The sequence below is a fragment of the Ceratotherium simum genome, chromosome 10 (genome assembly GCF_057802395.1).
Source record: "Ceratotherium simum simum isolate JZ-2026a chromosome 10, ASM5780239v1, whole genome shotgun sequence".
Lineage (NCBI taxonomy): Eukaryota > Metazoa > Chordata > Mammalia > Perissodactyla > Rhinocerotidae > Ceratotherium > Ceratotherium simum.
Genome location: NC_141909.1, coordinates 62,082,948 through 62,097,240, shown reverse-complemented (window position 1 = coordinate 62,097,240; position 14,293 = coordinate 62,082,948). Strand labels below are relative to the sequence as shown.

General features: G+C 37.5%; 1 protein-coding gene across 4 annotated transcripts in view; it reads left to right on the top strand.

Annotated features, from left to right (window-relative positions):
- DLEU7 (deleted in lymphocytic leukemia 7) overlaps positions 1 to 14,293 on the top strand; it is an 82,294-nt gene that overhangs the window by 15,703 nt on the left and 52,298 nt on the right. The window contains exon 5 of one of the 4 annotated variants that reach the window (XR_015553433.1): positions 9,891 to 11,068. The exons of 2 other annotated variants lie outside the window; for them this stretch is intronic. The gene's annotated coding sequence lies outside the window, so the exon portion shown is untranslated. Of the gene's footprint in view, positions 1 to 481; positions 2,075 to 9,890; positions 11,069 to 14,293 lie in introns of those variants that run through there. One more of the 4 variants, XR_015553432.1, reaches the window with a different exon arrangement.

The window sequence follows — 14,293 nt, the reverse complement described above, 5'->3', positions numbered from 1 at the left end:
CTTTTTATTCTGCCTGTATCATCTCAGATTACGTGTCCATCTCTGGCCTAATCACAGTGGCTGGGGGACTGTCATTGACTTGAACTAATCAGGGTCTATTCTTAGTTATCCAGATGGAGGTCAAATCCCCCTGAGATGTGTGAAAGAGGGGTAGGTTTCTGAAAAGTACTTTGGTTCTATAAGCTACTAATGAATATTCTGCAGGTGATGAACATCTTCCATAACTCTGCTCTACTGGCTGGGGAGGTAGGGAGGAGAGAGCATCATCTAGTGGGTGAAAAGACTTACCTCGAGGGCACTTACCTTGAGGGTTGTTGACAAGTGTGGGTGTCTGTGATAGTTTTGTAAGAGTTGAAAGGACATATGTTCCTCAAACTAATAGGCCTTCCAAAATGTAATTCTGATGTTTATATTCTTTACTATGAATTGCATTTCTCATTCACTGCTGTTGATTTGGACGGAAATCACATATTCCATGCAGCTGGAAGGAAGTTGCCTAAGAGAAGTTATCAAATATGTGTGAGGATTGGAGACTGTACCAAATGTACAGATGAAGAACCTGCTGGCTGGGACTTGGGATGAATGGAAATTCAAGAAATGCATTTGGATGGACCTCTGGGGATTTGGCTAAAGCAGAGAATGGAAGACATTTTTTAAAGTGTTTTTTCCTTGATTCTTGGTATAATTATACTTTAAATCATGAATCAAGCCTATTTCTTGATAGGTGGGTTTGAACTGCAGAAATTCTAGTTCAGCCCTTAGCTCTGCTGATGGCATCATTTTAATGGTAATGCCAATTGATATATACCTCCTTCCATTAGCAATAGGACCTCCTTGAGCTTACTAGAGGAACTGTGCCTCCTAGCTCTTTCAGTGCTTCTACTTTGAATGTAAACCAGGAGCCTTGTTGTGGCCTAACTGAATTTCTGTGCGCATAAGTGTGGTTTCCTGATAAGGAAAATGAAACCTTGTCTCCATGTCATTATGAGCTTAACATGCATGCTAACTTTTTTTTTTAACTGTGCATCTGACTCACACTGAACAATCCTATTTGTACTCCAAAGGAAAAACGTTAAATTTAAATTCCATGCCTGTAAGGCATTTTAAAGTTAATCGCGCCCTTTGGGTCTAATTTAATTTGTGTAAGATTGCTGTTGATGATTAGAATAGCTATTTAAGATTTTTGTTAACAGTCTGTTACGTGGACTTAATGGAAACACTCCCAAACCAGTCTGTTCACTTTCCCCTGTCAAATTCAGGTTACAGAGCCTTCACAGATGTTGTAAGTAGACATTGATATGAAAAGGGGATAGAACACAAATTAAAATCATAAGTGTACTCAAACTGCCAACATTGAGCTTTGGTTAAAAACATCTGTCACATAAAAGCAAACATTCAGAGCTGTTGCGTCTTGTAACAGTTGTCTTTATTTTTCATATCTTTGGCATTTTCATCATTTTATGTTAACTGCTCCCTTTGGAACTTTTCTTACTAATGATTGCTTTTTTTAACATCACTGATTTCTCTACACAAACGGCATTTGTAAAGCTTTGGTACCAACATTATAAGGTGAGAGACTCCCGAGCAGAATTGGAATTCTAATGGTCTTATAGAATTGGAAAAGTCAACTGACTATTGCAGAGCACTTGAAAGAAGTGAATATGTGTAACTTGTACAAGCCCATATTAAATCAAACTAGCTCTTTGATTGCTCCTACAAGGTTATTTTTCATCATTTAAAATTTTACAATTACCACCCTTAGGGACATAAAATGACCATGAGAAACACTTTGGTCCAGTTCTTCCTTTTGTACAATCAAGGAGATTTCAGGGTGCTGTTGAGTCAGTCTCTTGTTATTTGTTAAAATCAGACATTTTTAATTCATATTTAAGATTTTATTTCTCTCATTACTTTGTTCCATAGCTTTAAAATTTTTATTCCTTCATTCTGGTTTCATTTTCTGTTATCCAGGCTTTGCATTTCAAAACCAGAACCTTTCTAGTTCATCTTCTTCTTGCTTTTCTCTTCCGTCTCCTGGATTTCCTCCCCCCCACCACCCTTATTCTTATTTCTTTTGTAGAGTGAGAGACTTCTCTGACAGCATGTTAAGTGTCCTGTGAGCTGCAGCTAAGCATTCACACACCAGCAGCAAGAACAAGGAGACAACGACCACCACGTTCCCCTGCCCAGGAACACGCCTTGCTTCTTGTGTGTCCGGGGAGAGCGGGGCCTGTGCAGGGGCAGCACAGATGCTAAAGATTGTAGGCAAATAGTTTGAAAGTAATTAGGTCACTCATTGAGTGGGAAGTGGTTGCTAACCTTTATTTATTCTCACTTTAACCTTAATGGTGATACTTATGATACTGCAATTTTTACATTACAGTCATTCAGGTGATTGAGGACTTAAAACTTATGTGGAAAGCATTATCTTGATAGGCATTTGGCTAGAGGTTCACCATAAAGTAATCTTATTCTAAAATGATTTTTAAAAGTGTATATATTCATAAAAGTGGAACATAAGCTTTAGATTAACCCTATTCCTTAATTTAGAAGAGAAATCTCTATTTTATAGTGTTTTATTTAATGGGTAATTGATAGTAAGAAAAGGGATATAAAAAGCTAACAGAAAAGCTTGTGGATCATCCCACCCCAATCCACTCTCCTCCTGGTCACCCCAGGCTGGTCACCACGCTCTCCTTCCTTAGGTTGTCATTTGGACCATCCATAAGATTACATTAGCTCTCACTTGTCTTTCATTCAAAACAAGATCTCTTTTATACTAAAGCTAGAGAATATGTTCAATGTCATGAATGCTGAGACTCAAATACAAAGGCCCAGCAACCACATTTTCTCCCACAACTAATTACGTAATTTAAAAGTTTGGTCAGGCCTTTGTATTTTCTCCTTAAATACATTTCTAAAGATTTTTTTAGACTACGCCCCTGACAATAATGATAAAAACACTCTTACCTCCCCCATTCCCACATGTCTATCATATTTTTAATACTCTTGATGAAAACATGAGATCACTGGGATTAAAGTAGAAAGATCTGGCAGCCTTTTCATATTTGCTTAAACTGTTTACCTCTAATATGAATGTGAGCACTCTTTGTAAGTCTCCAGCCACCCTCCTGCGTGGAGCTTTAACCAGCTGTGATTCCATTTTAGGAGCTGTGTCTGCTTCTCTGTTGCATCTCCTTGGTTACATCTGCCTTAGTGCATGGTGTGCTGGTAAATGTTAACAGTTGGCTCTGGTGGGGGGTAGGGATGACAATTTGTAGCATTTGCTGATTTCTGTGGTGTAAATACTCCCAGCACTGCCAATTTCAACCTACCAACTTGACATCACTGAACCCCAAATTGGGAAGTGTTCTGTACAAATGGGCTCTTGGGAGCAGGTATACACTGGCTCAGGGATTATTAAACTATTGTTAAAAACAAGACAGTAGGCCCCAAATGGGGTTGCTTATGTTAAGCCTCACATCACCAAACTGAGACTTGACTTAATTGCAGTTTCCTCTCCCCCAGATATAGAATCTTAAACCAGTCAATAAGGAATTGCCTGATCAGTATTAGTTAGGTAGTCTGCCTGATAGACCCCTGCCATCCCCTAAAGGAAAGTAACCTTGCAATAACTAACCCTAGTATAGTATAACTTCCTGTTCCTAGTATAACTTTCTGTTCCCGCTCTCTTCTGCCTATAAAAGTTCTTTCGTTTTGTATAGCTCCTCGGAGCTCCTTTCTATTTGCTACATTGGATGCTGCCTGATGCTAACCAATTTATGCTCAAGTAAACTCTTAAAATTTTTAATGTGCCTCAGTTTATCTTTCAAAACTACTCAATAAGCATTTACCTTCTGTGAGTCCACTGTGTTTCTTATGTACTGTGAGAGCAGAGGATATTTAAAATAATGTCCCTTTGGTGGTTACCAGAGGGGAAGGGGGGAGGGAGGAGGGTGAAAGGGATAATTCGGTACATGTGTGTGGTAATGGGTTGTAATTAGTATTTTGGTGGTGAACATGATGTAATCTATGCAGAAATAGAAGTACAATGATGTACACCTGAAATTTTTACAATGTCATAAACCAATGTTACTACAATAAACAAAAAATAAAATAATGTCCCTAAAAAGAGAGAAAGAGACCCAAAGCAATGACCAGAGAAAGGCAATGTGCGATAGTGATCCACAAACTCCACTGCAGGGACTCTGAGACAACTTCTAAAGAAGGGCAAGTGTGCTCGAAGGATGCTGAGGATTTTACTATACAGAAGGAAGGGAAGAAGGCATTCCAGGCAGGGGAAGGCTTGAAGGCTGCCGTAGTCATGGCATATTAGAAAAGACAAACCAGATTTTCAGTCACCAAGACTGCCCTGATGACCCCAATGGAAAGCTTTTTGTGCTATTACAGAGTATTCATTTCCCACTTACCAGGCACTTTTACACACGGTGCTTCTTTTGATCCTCACTATAACCTTGGGAGACAGGCATAATAGGTATTGTTATTATTATTATTCTCATTTTGTAAATAAGGAAACTTAGAACAAGGGAAGTTAAGAGCCTTCATGGACTCCTGTAAGCACAGGTCCAGAATGCTTTATTGCACAACCTGCTGTCTGCCAGGCTGAGAGTCCTGCCCTGAGGTTCCTTGCTAAGCAGTACATCCATACAGTGGCCTCTCAAACTGCAGGACCCCTCAAATGCATGAGCATGATCCATTGTTTTTAATAAAGAAACTGAAGGACTGTATCAATGGCTTTATAAAGAAGAGCAAAGTCTTCCAATGGAGTCATTATGTACAACATTTATTCAAGATATTGCAAATCTACTTTGGAAATCGACCAGTTATTTGAAATAAATGAACAAATAAAATTTTAAGTAAATGGCTTTACCTTATTTATTATTCCTCTTCTGTCTACTTCCACAAAACGCTTGAGACAGCTCACAGTGAAGTGCTCTATATCGGGCAGGGTTCTTCCGGTTGCAAGTGACAGAAACCCAATCAGAAACTGGCTGAAGCAGTGAGGAACGTTTATTGGCTCAGTTAACCTAACTAGAGGATGGGCAGGGGTGTTTGTAATTTTAACATATATCTATATATATAAACAATATACAGCTTTTTGTATGTTTATAAACTATATAAATATTATACTATTAAGTTTATTCTATGTAGCGGACACTGTGGTGTCGTCACTCAGATCTTCAGGGCAAGGCATTTTTTCAATCGCATTTGAGAGTGTTGGCCACAGTTGAATCCCTCACTAGGAATTTCCATTGGCCAAAGGGAGCTACCTTGCCCAAAGTCACACCCCCTCCCTGGAAGCATCCATTGGCTGTTGGAGGGTGGAGGGGAGCCAGTAGAAAGACCTGGCCTTCTTGCCTCAACGCAGGGCAACTCTAAAGGGAGATCCTGGCTCCAGAGCTCCCCATGGAGTTAACTGAGGCCTCTGTTGCCACTGAGTTGTGGTTCAACTTCTCCCTCTCCTAGTCCTGTTTCCCTCACACTCTTACAGGTGTTGATCCTGAGGACAGTCCTCAATAAACTTTCTGCATGCTATTGTACACAGGCAGAAGCTGTTTCCCAGGGAACCTGCACTGTGGCATTCTACAGCTTGCTTTTGATGTAGATCATATTCTAAAGATTTATCTACGTTGATGTGTGTCCAGTGCACTTATTCTAACTGCTACATGGTATTCTATTTTATGATAAAACACTCTATTTAATCATTCACACACTGAGTTAAATTGCTAGTCCTTTTATGCAGTTACAAAGGTGTTGCAGTGAATGCCTATGTCTATGTCCATTTTGCACATGTTAGAGAGGTTCTTTAAAGTCTATACCTAGATGTGGAACTGCCAGGTGGTAGGTTATGTGGGTCTTCAAATTTATTAAGTACTACTAAATTGTTTCCAAAGTGATTGTAGCAATTTACTCTCTAACCAATGATTTTTAAGAGCTTTCTTCTCCCTCATCCTCATGAATATTCTGTATTGTCAGGATAAAATATTTTCTTTGCCAAGCCAATGAGTGTCAAGGGCCATCTCAATATTGTTTTAGTTTTAATTTCTCTGACTACTGGTGAGATTAACCATTTTTTCCCATGTTTATTGGTTATTCAAGTTTCTTTTTCTGTAAATTGCCTATTTACATTCTTTGCCCTTTTTTTCTATGGGGTTATCACTTTTTCTCATTGATTTGTTGAAATTCTTTATGTACTAATAATGGTCTGCTATACAAATATCCTAGTGTGTGCCTTGCTTTTGACTTTGTATGTGGTATTGTGTGGAGGATTTTTTTATGTTTAAAATATTTAAGTTTCTTCTCTTTTTTTATGGTTTATGTTCTTGAATTTTATATAGTAACTACTTCTCTACTGCAATGCTATAAAGAAATTATTTTCTATTTTCTTCCAAATTTTTACAGTACAATCATACACCATATAATGACGTTTCAGTCAACAATGGACCACGCATACAAAGCTGGTCCCATAAGATTAGTACCATAGAGCCTCGGTGTGTAGTAGGCTATACCGTCTAGGTTTGTGTAACTACACTCTATGATGTTTGCACAGTGACGAAATCGCCTAACAACGCATTTCTCAGAACGTGTTCTTTTCGTTAAGCAATGCATGACTGTATTGCTTTTTTTACATTTCAGTTTTTCATCCATCTGAATAGCCAATATCCCCAAAGCTACTAATTTGTAATGCTCCTTCTGTCATATGCCAAAGGTCTATATATAAGTTCTTAAGTTTCTAAACTTCTTTGTCTTCGGTGTTCTGAAGTTTCACTGTGATATATCTAGCTATGGTCTGATTATTTTCATTCAGTAGTGTGGGCAAAATAGACATTCAGAGAATCAAAGCCTGAGAAATTGACTAAATCCTTGCTGAAAGAACTACTGAAGGATATACTTCAGGAAGAAGAAAATTGAAACCAGGTGAGAGAATAGTGATTCAAGAAGCAATGTGTCTTTGCTTTATTTGGCAAAGATGCAAGCAAAACAAAACAAGCACTAACTATCAAACAATAATCATAATGCATGTTGGCTATTCTAAGGGTTATTTAATACCAAGTCTCTTCTTAACTATATCATAAAAGGTAAGAAAGAGAAAGGCAGAGAAAATAGCAAAAAGAGTGAATAAAAGGTAGAAGATTTTGAGAAATCTGTGCTGGTTGAGGTAAAATTTGATGTTTTTCTCTTTTTTTCCATTAAGCTAATTAATGAAAAATAACAAATTTTTGCTTTTTTTAAAAAAATTAAGAATTTTCAGATATTTTTAGTTTGAAATAGTGTAGGCAACTTACTAATGTTATTTTAAGCTTTAAAAAGTAAGTTAATAGCCAAAAGATGAAAGCAACCCAAGTATCCATCAGTGGATGAATGGATAAACAAAATGTAGTGTATATATACAATGCAATATTATTCAGCTTTAAAAAGGAAATGACACAAGCTAAAACATTGATGAACCTTGAGGACAGTGTGCTAAGTGAAATAAGCCAGTCCTCAAGAGTCAAATACTGTATGATTCCACATATATGAGGTATCTAGAGTAATTAAATTCATAGAGACAGAATGTAAGTGCTGGTTGCCAGGGATGCAGGAAGAAGAGAATGGGGAGTTATTGTTTAATGAATAGAGTTTCAGTTTTGCAAAAGATAAAAAAAGTTCTAGAAATGGATAATGATGATGGTTGCACAGCAGTGTGAATGTACTTAATGCCACTGAACTGTACATTTAAAAATGGTTAAGATGGTAAAATTTATGTTATGTGTGTTTTAAGACAATTTTAAAAAATAAAGAAATGAGTAAAATCATCTTTGGATCTGTTTTATAATGTGTTAAGGGGTGAAAGCAATTCTGAATGAGGGGTCAATTGTTTGGCAAGGTTCTTAGACCCCAAGTCCAATCTGGTAGCATCATATCTTATCCACCTACCACAACATCACATCCAACTGGTCCCTACTCACTGAAGTCAGTTTTTCTGATAATTCTATAACTTATTTCTCCTGTCTATTGGTACTCCAAGTCTTAGGTCAGGCCCTATCCTTTTCTTACTTTGATTAATACAATAAAATCCTAACCAGTCTCCCTGTTCCCATCTATTTTCCATACTTCAAGCTGAGTGAGCTTCCCAAAGCATGAATCTGTTAAAAAGGAAAAAAAAAAAGAAGGGAAGAGGAGGAGATAGTGCTTAAGAATGTGAAATGCAGCAGAATAGTCAAGGAGAAAATGCAGCCTGAGAAACAGTTGATGGATTGGTGTCCTTCAGGAGAGAGTAGTTTAAGTCATGGAGACAGAAGCCAGATGACAAGGAGTAAGAAGAAAGTAAAATGAAATTGCCTGTCCATCTAGAATTATCTCCCCCACTTGTCTGCCTGGTAAACACTTCGTCTTTAAAGACCAAATCAATGACATCTTTTTCACAGTCTTCCTTAATATCTTCAGGAAAAGTTGAGAGCTTCCTTTTCCCCATATCAGAGTGCCTTGTTCATGCTTTTATTAGGGAATTCATTAAATCCCCCTAATTAGTTATTTTTCATTACTTTCTGTCACTAGACTGTGAGCCTGTGGGAGCAGATATTATTTTCTATTTATCTTTGTATCCCCAGATTCTAGCATGATGTGAACAACACCAGGGCTGGTTGAATGAATGAATGGTGTGGAAAACATCTCCTACTTTGACGTGATCTTAATCTAATTAATTCTTCCCCACCCAGAGGAAAGCTGCTACATCAGTCTATTGAGGATCTATCTCCCTGACCACCCTCGGGCACAGGGTCATTATGCATTGATACGATACCCCCTCATAAATCCTATCAAAGAGGTCTAGAAATAGTTGCGTGAGTCGTATTTTATCCATAACACATAGGCAGCCACCGTTTCTGCCTGTAGCCAGCCATAGATCCACATATTTTGTGCATAACCTGTAATTTCTTCTCTAGAGTCTAATTTCAACTCCAGTGTTTCCAACTTGTTAGTTCAAGGGTTGACACACAGGCCAAATCCAGCCCACCACCTGCTTTTGTAAGTAAAGTTTCATTAGAACACAGCCATGCTCATTAATTCACCTGTCGTCTGTGCCTGCTTTCCTGCCGCAGGGGCGCAGTGGAGGAGTTTCCACAGACTGTGTCGTCTACAAAGCCTAGCCTGTTCACAGTCCTGACTTTTAGAGAAAAAACTTGCCAACCCTGCTTTAGTTGTAAGCTAAACCTGTGTGTGTCAACATGATTTCATGTCTTATGCCATGTTAGGTGAATGGTACCGTCTTTGGGTTTAAGCTCTATGTGTTATACCCACATCACGTCTGCAATGAAATGCATTTTTCCACTTTTCATAGTCTCAGTTGTTTAAGTAAAAGAAATGAATGCAGTCACATTATTCAGGATGTTACTATTTTTAGGTTAGCTCTTCACCCACTGTTCTTCTCTGTCCTACACATGACGCTCTTAAAATTGTAGATGAAGATTCATTTTAACTTATATTAGTAACTTCTGCTAAATTATACTGAATTGCTTATTAAGTGAGCATTATTATCCACATTAAATCTGTCACCAATGAAAAAATTAAACACAGAGAAGAGTGTAATCCCCTCATTAGCCTGAGGCCCTGGCTGTGCCTGAATATGCACAGAGGCCTGGAATACTCGGCTTTCTAAGTGGGGCTCTGACTTTGCTGAAAGATGTCTAGAAACTGATGTATTCAGGCAGCTTCCTGCTGGCTACACATCTGTACAGAACTCAGAAGCATTGTTTATTTCCACAGAGATCTGGAATAAATTATCCTTAATAATTTGGCTCCTGAAATAGCTGTTTCAAATGTTAGACTATGGTGAACTTGCATATTGTGGGAGCGCTCACATCTAAATCATGACTCTCTTATTTTTCCAGAAGTCAACTAGAATGGAAGCTCCATGGAACTTTTATCCTGTATCTCCAGGCCCTGAAATAGTACTTTGCACATAGTAGGTACACAATAAACATTTGTCGAATAAGTTTATTATGTGAATTCCATCACAAATATTGGAAATCCTAGAGGGCGTTTTTGAAGTCCAAGGAAAGTTTAAGCTCCTTAGCATTTAGTATAGATGTTGAACTTTCAGGCATTAGAGCATTGTTTGGCCATATTTAGAAGTGTGTGTGTGTATGTGTGTGTGTGTGTATGTATGTGTGTGCTTAAGATAACTTTATGACAGGTACACAACCTATACCCTGAGGATAATGTAGAACATCTAATGAGGGGACAAGACTTAATTTCCATAGAAGATGCAGAAAGTTACAAGAGTCTGTCACTCTTACCCTAACAAGGAGAACAGGACAGAAATGCTACAAAATCATAGTTTGATTTATTGCTGTTTTTGTTTACTTGTTTTATATCCATCAGAGAATCCATGAGGCAAAAAAACCCTAAATTAACGAAATTTTAGAAAGAAGCAAGCTTTTCCTAGAAAAGGAGTCCCACAACTATTTTCATCCCTAGGGACATGTTGGAAGGATCATAGAAAGGCGGGAGAAATTAACCTATCTTTAAGCAAACTTTCAATGATTGTATGTGGGCTGGCATAATAGATTACAATCACAAGGTGCCCAGTAACAGAACTGGTCTATACCCACTCAACCTGCACTGAATGCATGGGAATAGTATGTTGAAAGTTGAACTGAATGCATGGGAATAGTATGTTGAAAGTTGATGCCAGGGCAGGAGAGCTGAGACATACCCTCCAGAGGTACACCAAGTCTTCCCCAAGTACAAGTGGCCTGCTGAAAGTGAAAGCAAGGCAGGAGAGATGAGAGAGATTCTCCAGGGTATACGGATTTCGTCGATTGCAGGGCAGTGGCCCACTAAAGTTTGGTACAGGACAGCAAAGTTGAGAGGAGTCCTCTCCTAAAAGCATCGGCTTTCCTCTAGTGCAAGGTAGCAGCCTGTAGAGGCTGGGGGCAAAGCTGGGGAGAAATGCCCCCTACCACAGGGTACACTAGGCCTTTACTGAGTACATTACAGCTGCCTACCAGAAGCTGGGCTAAGGGCATCAGAGTAGAAAGAGATATCCCAAGCTTCTATAACATGGAGGCAGAGTTGTAGAGCAAAGAAAATACTACAGCAACCCAAAAAGTTGGTAGCTGGGCTATAAAGCATAAAGAGGTTTCTCACAGTTTGGAAAGTTGGGGGCTGGGCTGTGAAGCTTGGAGAAATTTCCAGAGTCCTGCAGGCTCTAGAATTCTCAGAGATACTGAAAGAAAAGTCCTGATTCCCACTCTTGAAACTTAACAAAACCAGCCATGAACTGAATCTAAATACCTGCAACAAAGCTTGGAACCAGCCAACTACAGATGAGATCGACTAGTCCCCCAGCCGTAGAGGACTGACAGAGCAAGTGCCATGCCATTTGATAGGAGTAAATATTAATTGCTCCCATCCCTGTTGTTCTTTTAAACTACATGGTCTGTATACGACAAAATTGTGAGATACTAAAAATAGTAGGACAATGTGACCCATAGTCAACAGTGCTCCTGGAGAGACACTGTTAAGAGAATGAAACAAGAAGCCACAGACTGAGAGAAAATATTTCTAAAGTAGTTATCTGATAAAGGACTTATATCCAGAATATATGAAGAACTTTCAAAACTCAATAATAAGGAAAAAAACAACCCAATTAAAAATTGGGCAAAAAATTTGAACAGACACTTTACCAAAGACCATACTCATATGGCAATTAAGGACATGAAAAGATGTTTAATGTCATCAGGAAATGCAAATTAAAACCGTAATGAGATAACACCTATTAGAATGACTAAAATTAAAAAGATTGTTTGGGTGTTGGGGAGGATGTGGAGGAAATGCAACTCTTATATACTTCTGGTGGGACTGTAAAATGGTCCAACCACTTTGGAAAACTTTTTGACAGATTCTTGAAAAGGTAAACGTACACTTACCACATGACCCATCTGTTCCACTCTGTGATAATTAGTTTTATATATCAACTTGACTGGTCACGGAGTGTCCAGATATTTGGTTAAACATTATTTCTGGGTGTGTCTGTGAGGGTGTTTCTGAATGAGATTAACATTTGAATCAGTAGATGGAGTAAAGCAGATTGCCCTTCCCATTGTGGATGAGCCTCACCCAATCTGTTGAGGGCCTGAATAGAGCAAAAAGGCTGAGGGAGGATGAATTCACTCTCTTTGCCTGACTGTCTTTGAGCTGGAACATGGGTCTTCTCCTGCCCTTGGACTTGGACTCAGACTGGAATTTACACCACTGGTTCTCCTAGTTCTCAGTGGAACTAGATCATCAGTTCTCCTGAGTCTCCAGCTTCCCAACTGCAGATCCTAGGACTTCCCAGCCTCCATAAACACATGAGTCAATTCCTTATAGTAAATCTCTCTCTCTCTTTATCTGTATAGATATATAGCTATAGATTAATCTGTATATCTATACAGATGTATATCTCCTATTGATTCTTTTTCTCTGGAAAACTCAGACTAATACACATTCCTAGGTGTTTACCTAAGAAAAATGAAAACATGTTTATACAAATACTGGACACAAATGATCATAGCTAATTTATTCATAATAGTCAAAAACTAGAAATAACACAAATATTGCATCAGGTGAATACATATCAGGATATAGTATGTTTATACAATTAAAAACTACTCAGCAGTAAAAAAGGAACTACTTATATACACCATCACACGGATGAATCTCAAAATCATAATAATGAGTAAAAGAAGCTAAATACAAAAGACTGTATACTATATAATACCATTTTTATAAAGTTCTATAAAAAGCAAATTAATCTATGGTAACAAAAAATTGATTAGTGAAAGGAGCACTGGACTGTAAAGGGACATGAACAAACTTCTGGGAGTGATGGGAATGTTCTATGTTTTGATTATGGTTCCAGTTTAATAGGGGTGTACATCTGTCAAATTCGTTCAATTCTACACTTTAAATGGATGCAGTTTATTGTATGTAACTTATACCTCAGTGAAGTCATTTTTTAACATGGATATATACCTTTAGACATATGCAAGTGCGTAAAAAAAGATTTGGACAGTCACCTCTGTACAGGGAAGTAGATTGGGAACTTTACCTTTTTACTCTATATAGTTGCAGATTTTAAAAATTTATTGTAAAATATATTTATTGTAAAAATTAGAATATAAAATAAAAATGTATAGCTTCATAACAAAGATTGGGGAAGTATAGAAACCTTTAAGAAAAATTACAGATCACCCGTAATCTCATCACTCAGAAAAAGCCTTCTTAACAATTTAGTTTAATTTAAACTAGTATCATGTGTTGTATATTGCTGGGAGCATGATCGCCCAGATGAATGTAAAATTGAGATCGTTCTGTATATACTTTTGCATCCTGCCTTTTTATTAAATATTATATCCTAAGCATTTCAAATGTCTTTAGCTATTGTTTGAAAACATGGCTTTTATGGAAATGTAGTGTTCCACTATCTGGAAGCACTGTAATTTATTTAACCAATTCCTTATGGTTGGATATGTGGATTATTTCCCATTTTTTATTATAAATAATGCCCCAATAAATAAACTTATATGTTAATCTTTTCATGCATCCCTATTTATTATCTCAAAATAGATTCCTGGAGGTGGAATTATTGTCTCTAAACAATACAGACACCCCTCACTTTGCACGGTTCTAATACAATTGAGTTTCAGTTAAACATGGCACCATGCAAAGAAAGGGCTACCTCCGTTTGTAAGGCTATTGATGCATATGGCTACATTGCTCTTCCAAAAACTGTACCAGTTTACATTTCCACTAGCAACCTATGGTATATCCCAGCCAAATCTGGTCACTTTTTAAAATATTTGATAATTTGAGAGGCAAAAACATACTATCTAATTTGTAATTTATTTTTCTTTTATTATTAGAGTGGCTTAACTTCTGTCATATGTTTGTTAGTCATTTGTATTTCTCCTTTTGTGAACTGTAAATTGCTTTGAATTTTCAAGTTAAATTGCTCTGCAAAGGCAAAATGGAATTTTTAAATAAAGTTTATATCTCTGGAATAATCTTTCTAGTCTCTATAAAACTTTCCAATCTTTATAATCACCCCACAATATAATATTAAAACACATCTTGGGTGGATCAGCAAGGATGGAAGCTGTTAATAAATAATCCATGGAAGATAAATGCTAAGAATAGAAATAAATGAAAAAGCAATAAAAATCTCAATATCTGCCTTCAGATTAATCTCAAAGCTTTCAAATCCATAAGGTTTGGGTGGACTCAATTCTAAATCAAATCACTCCTT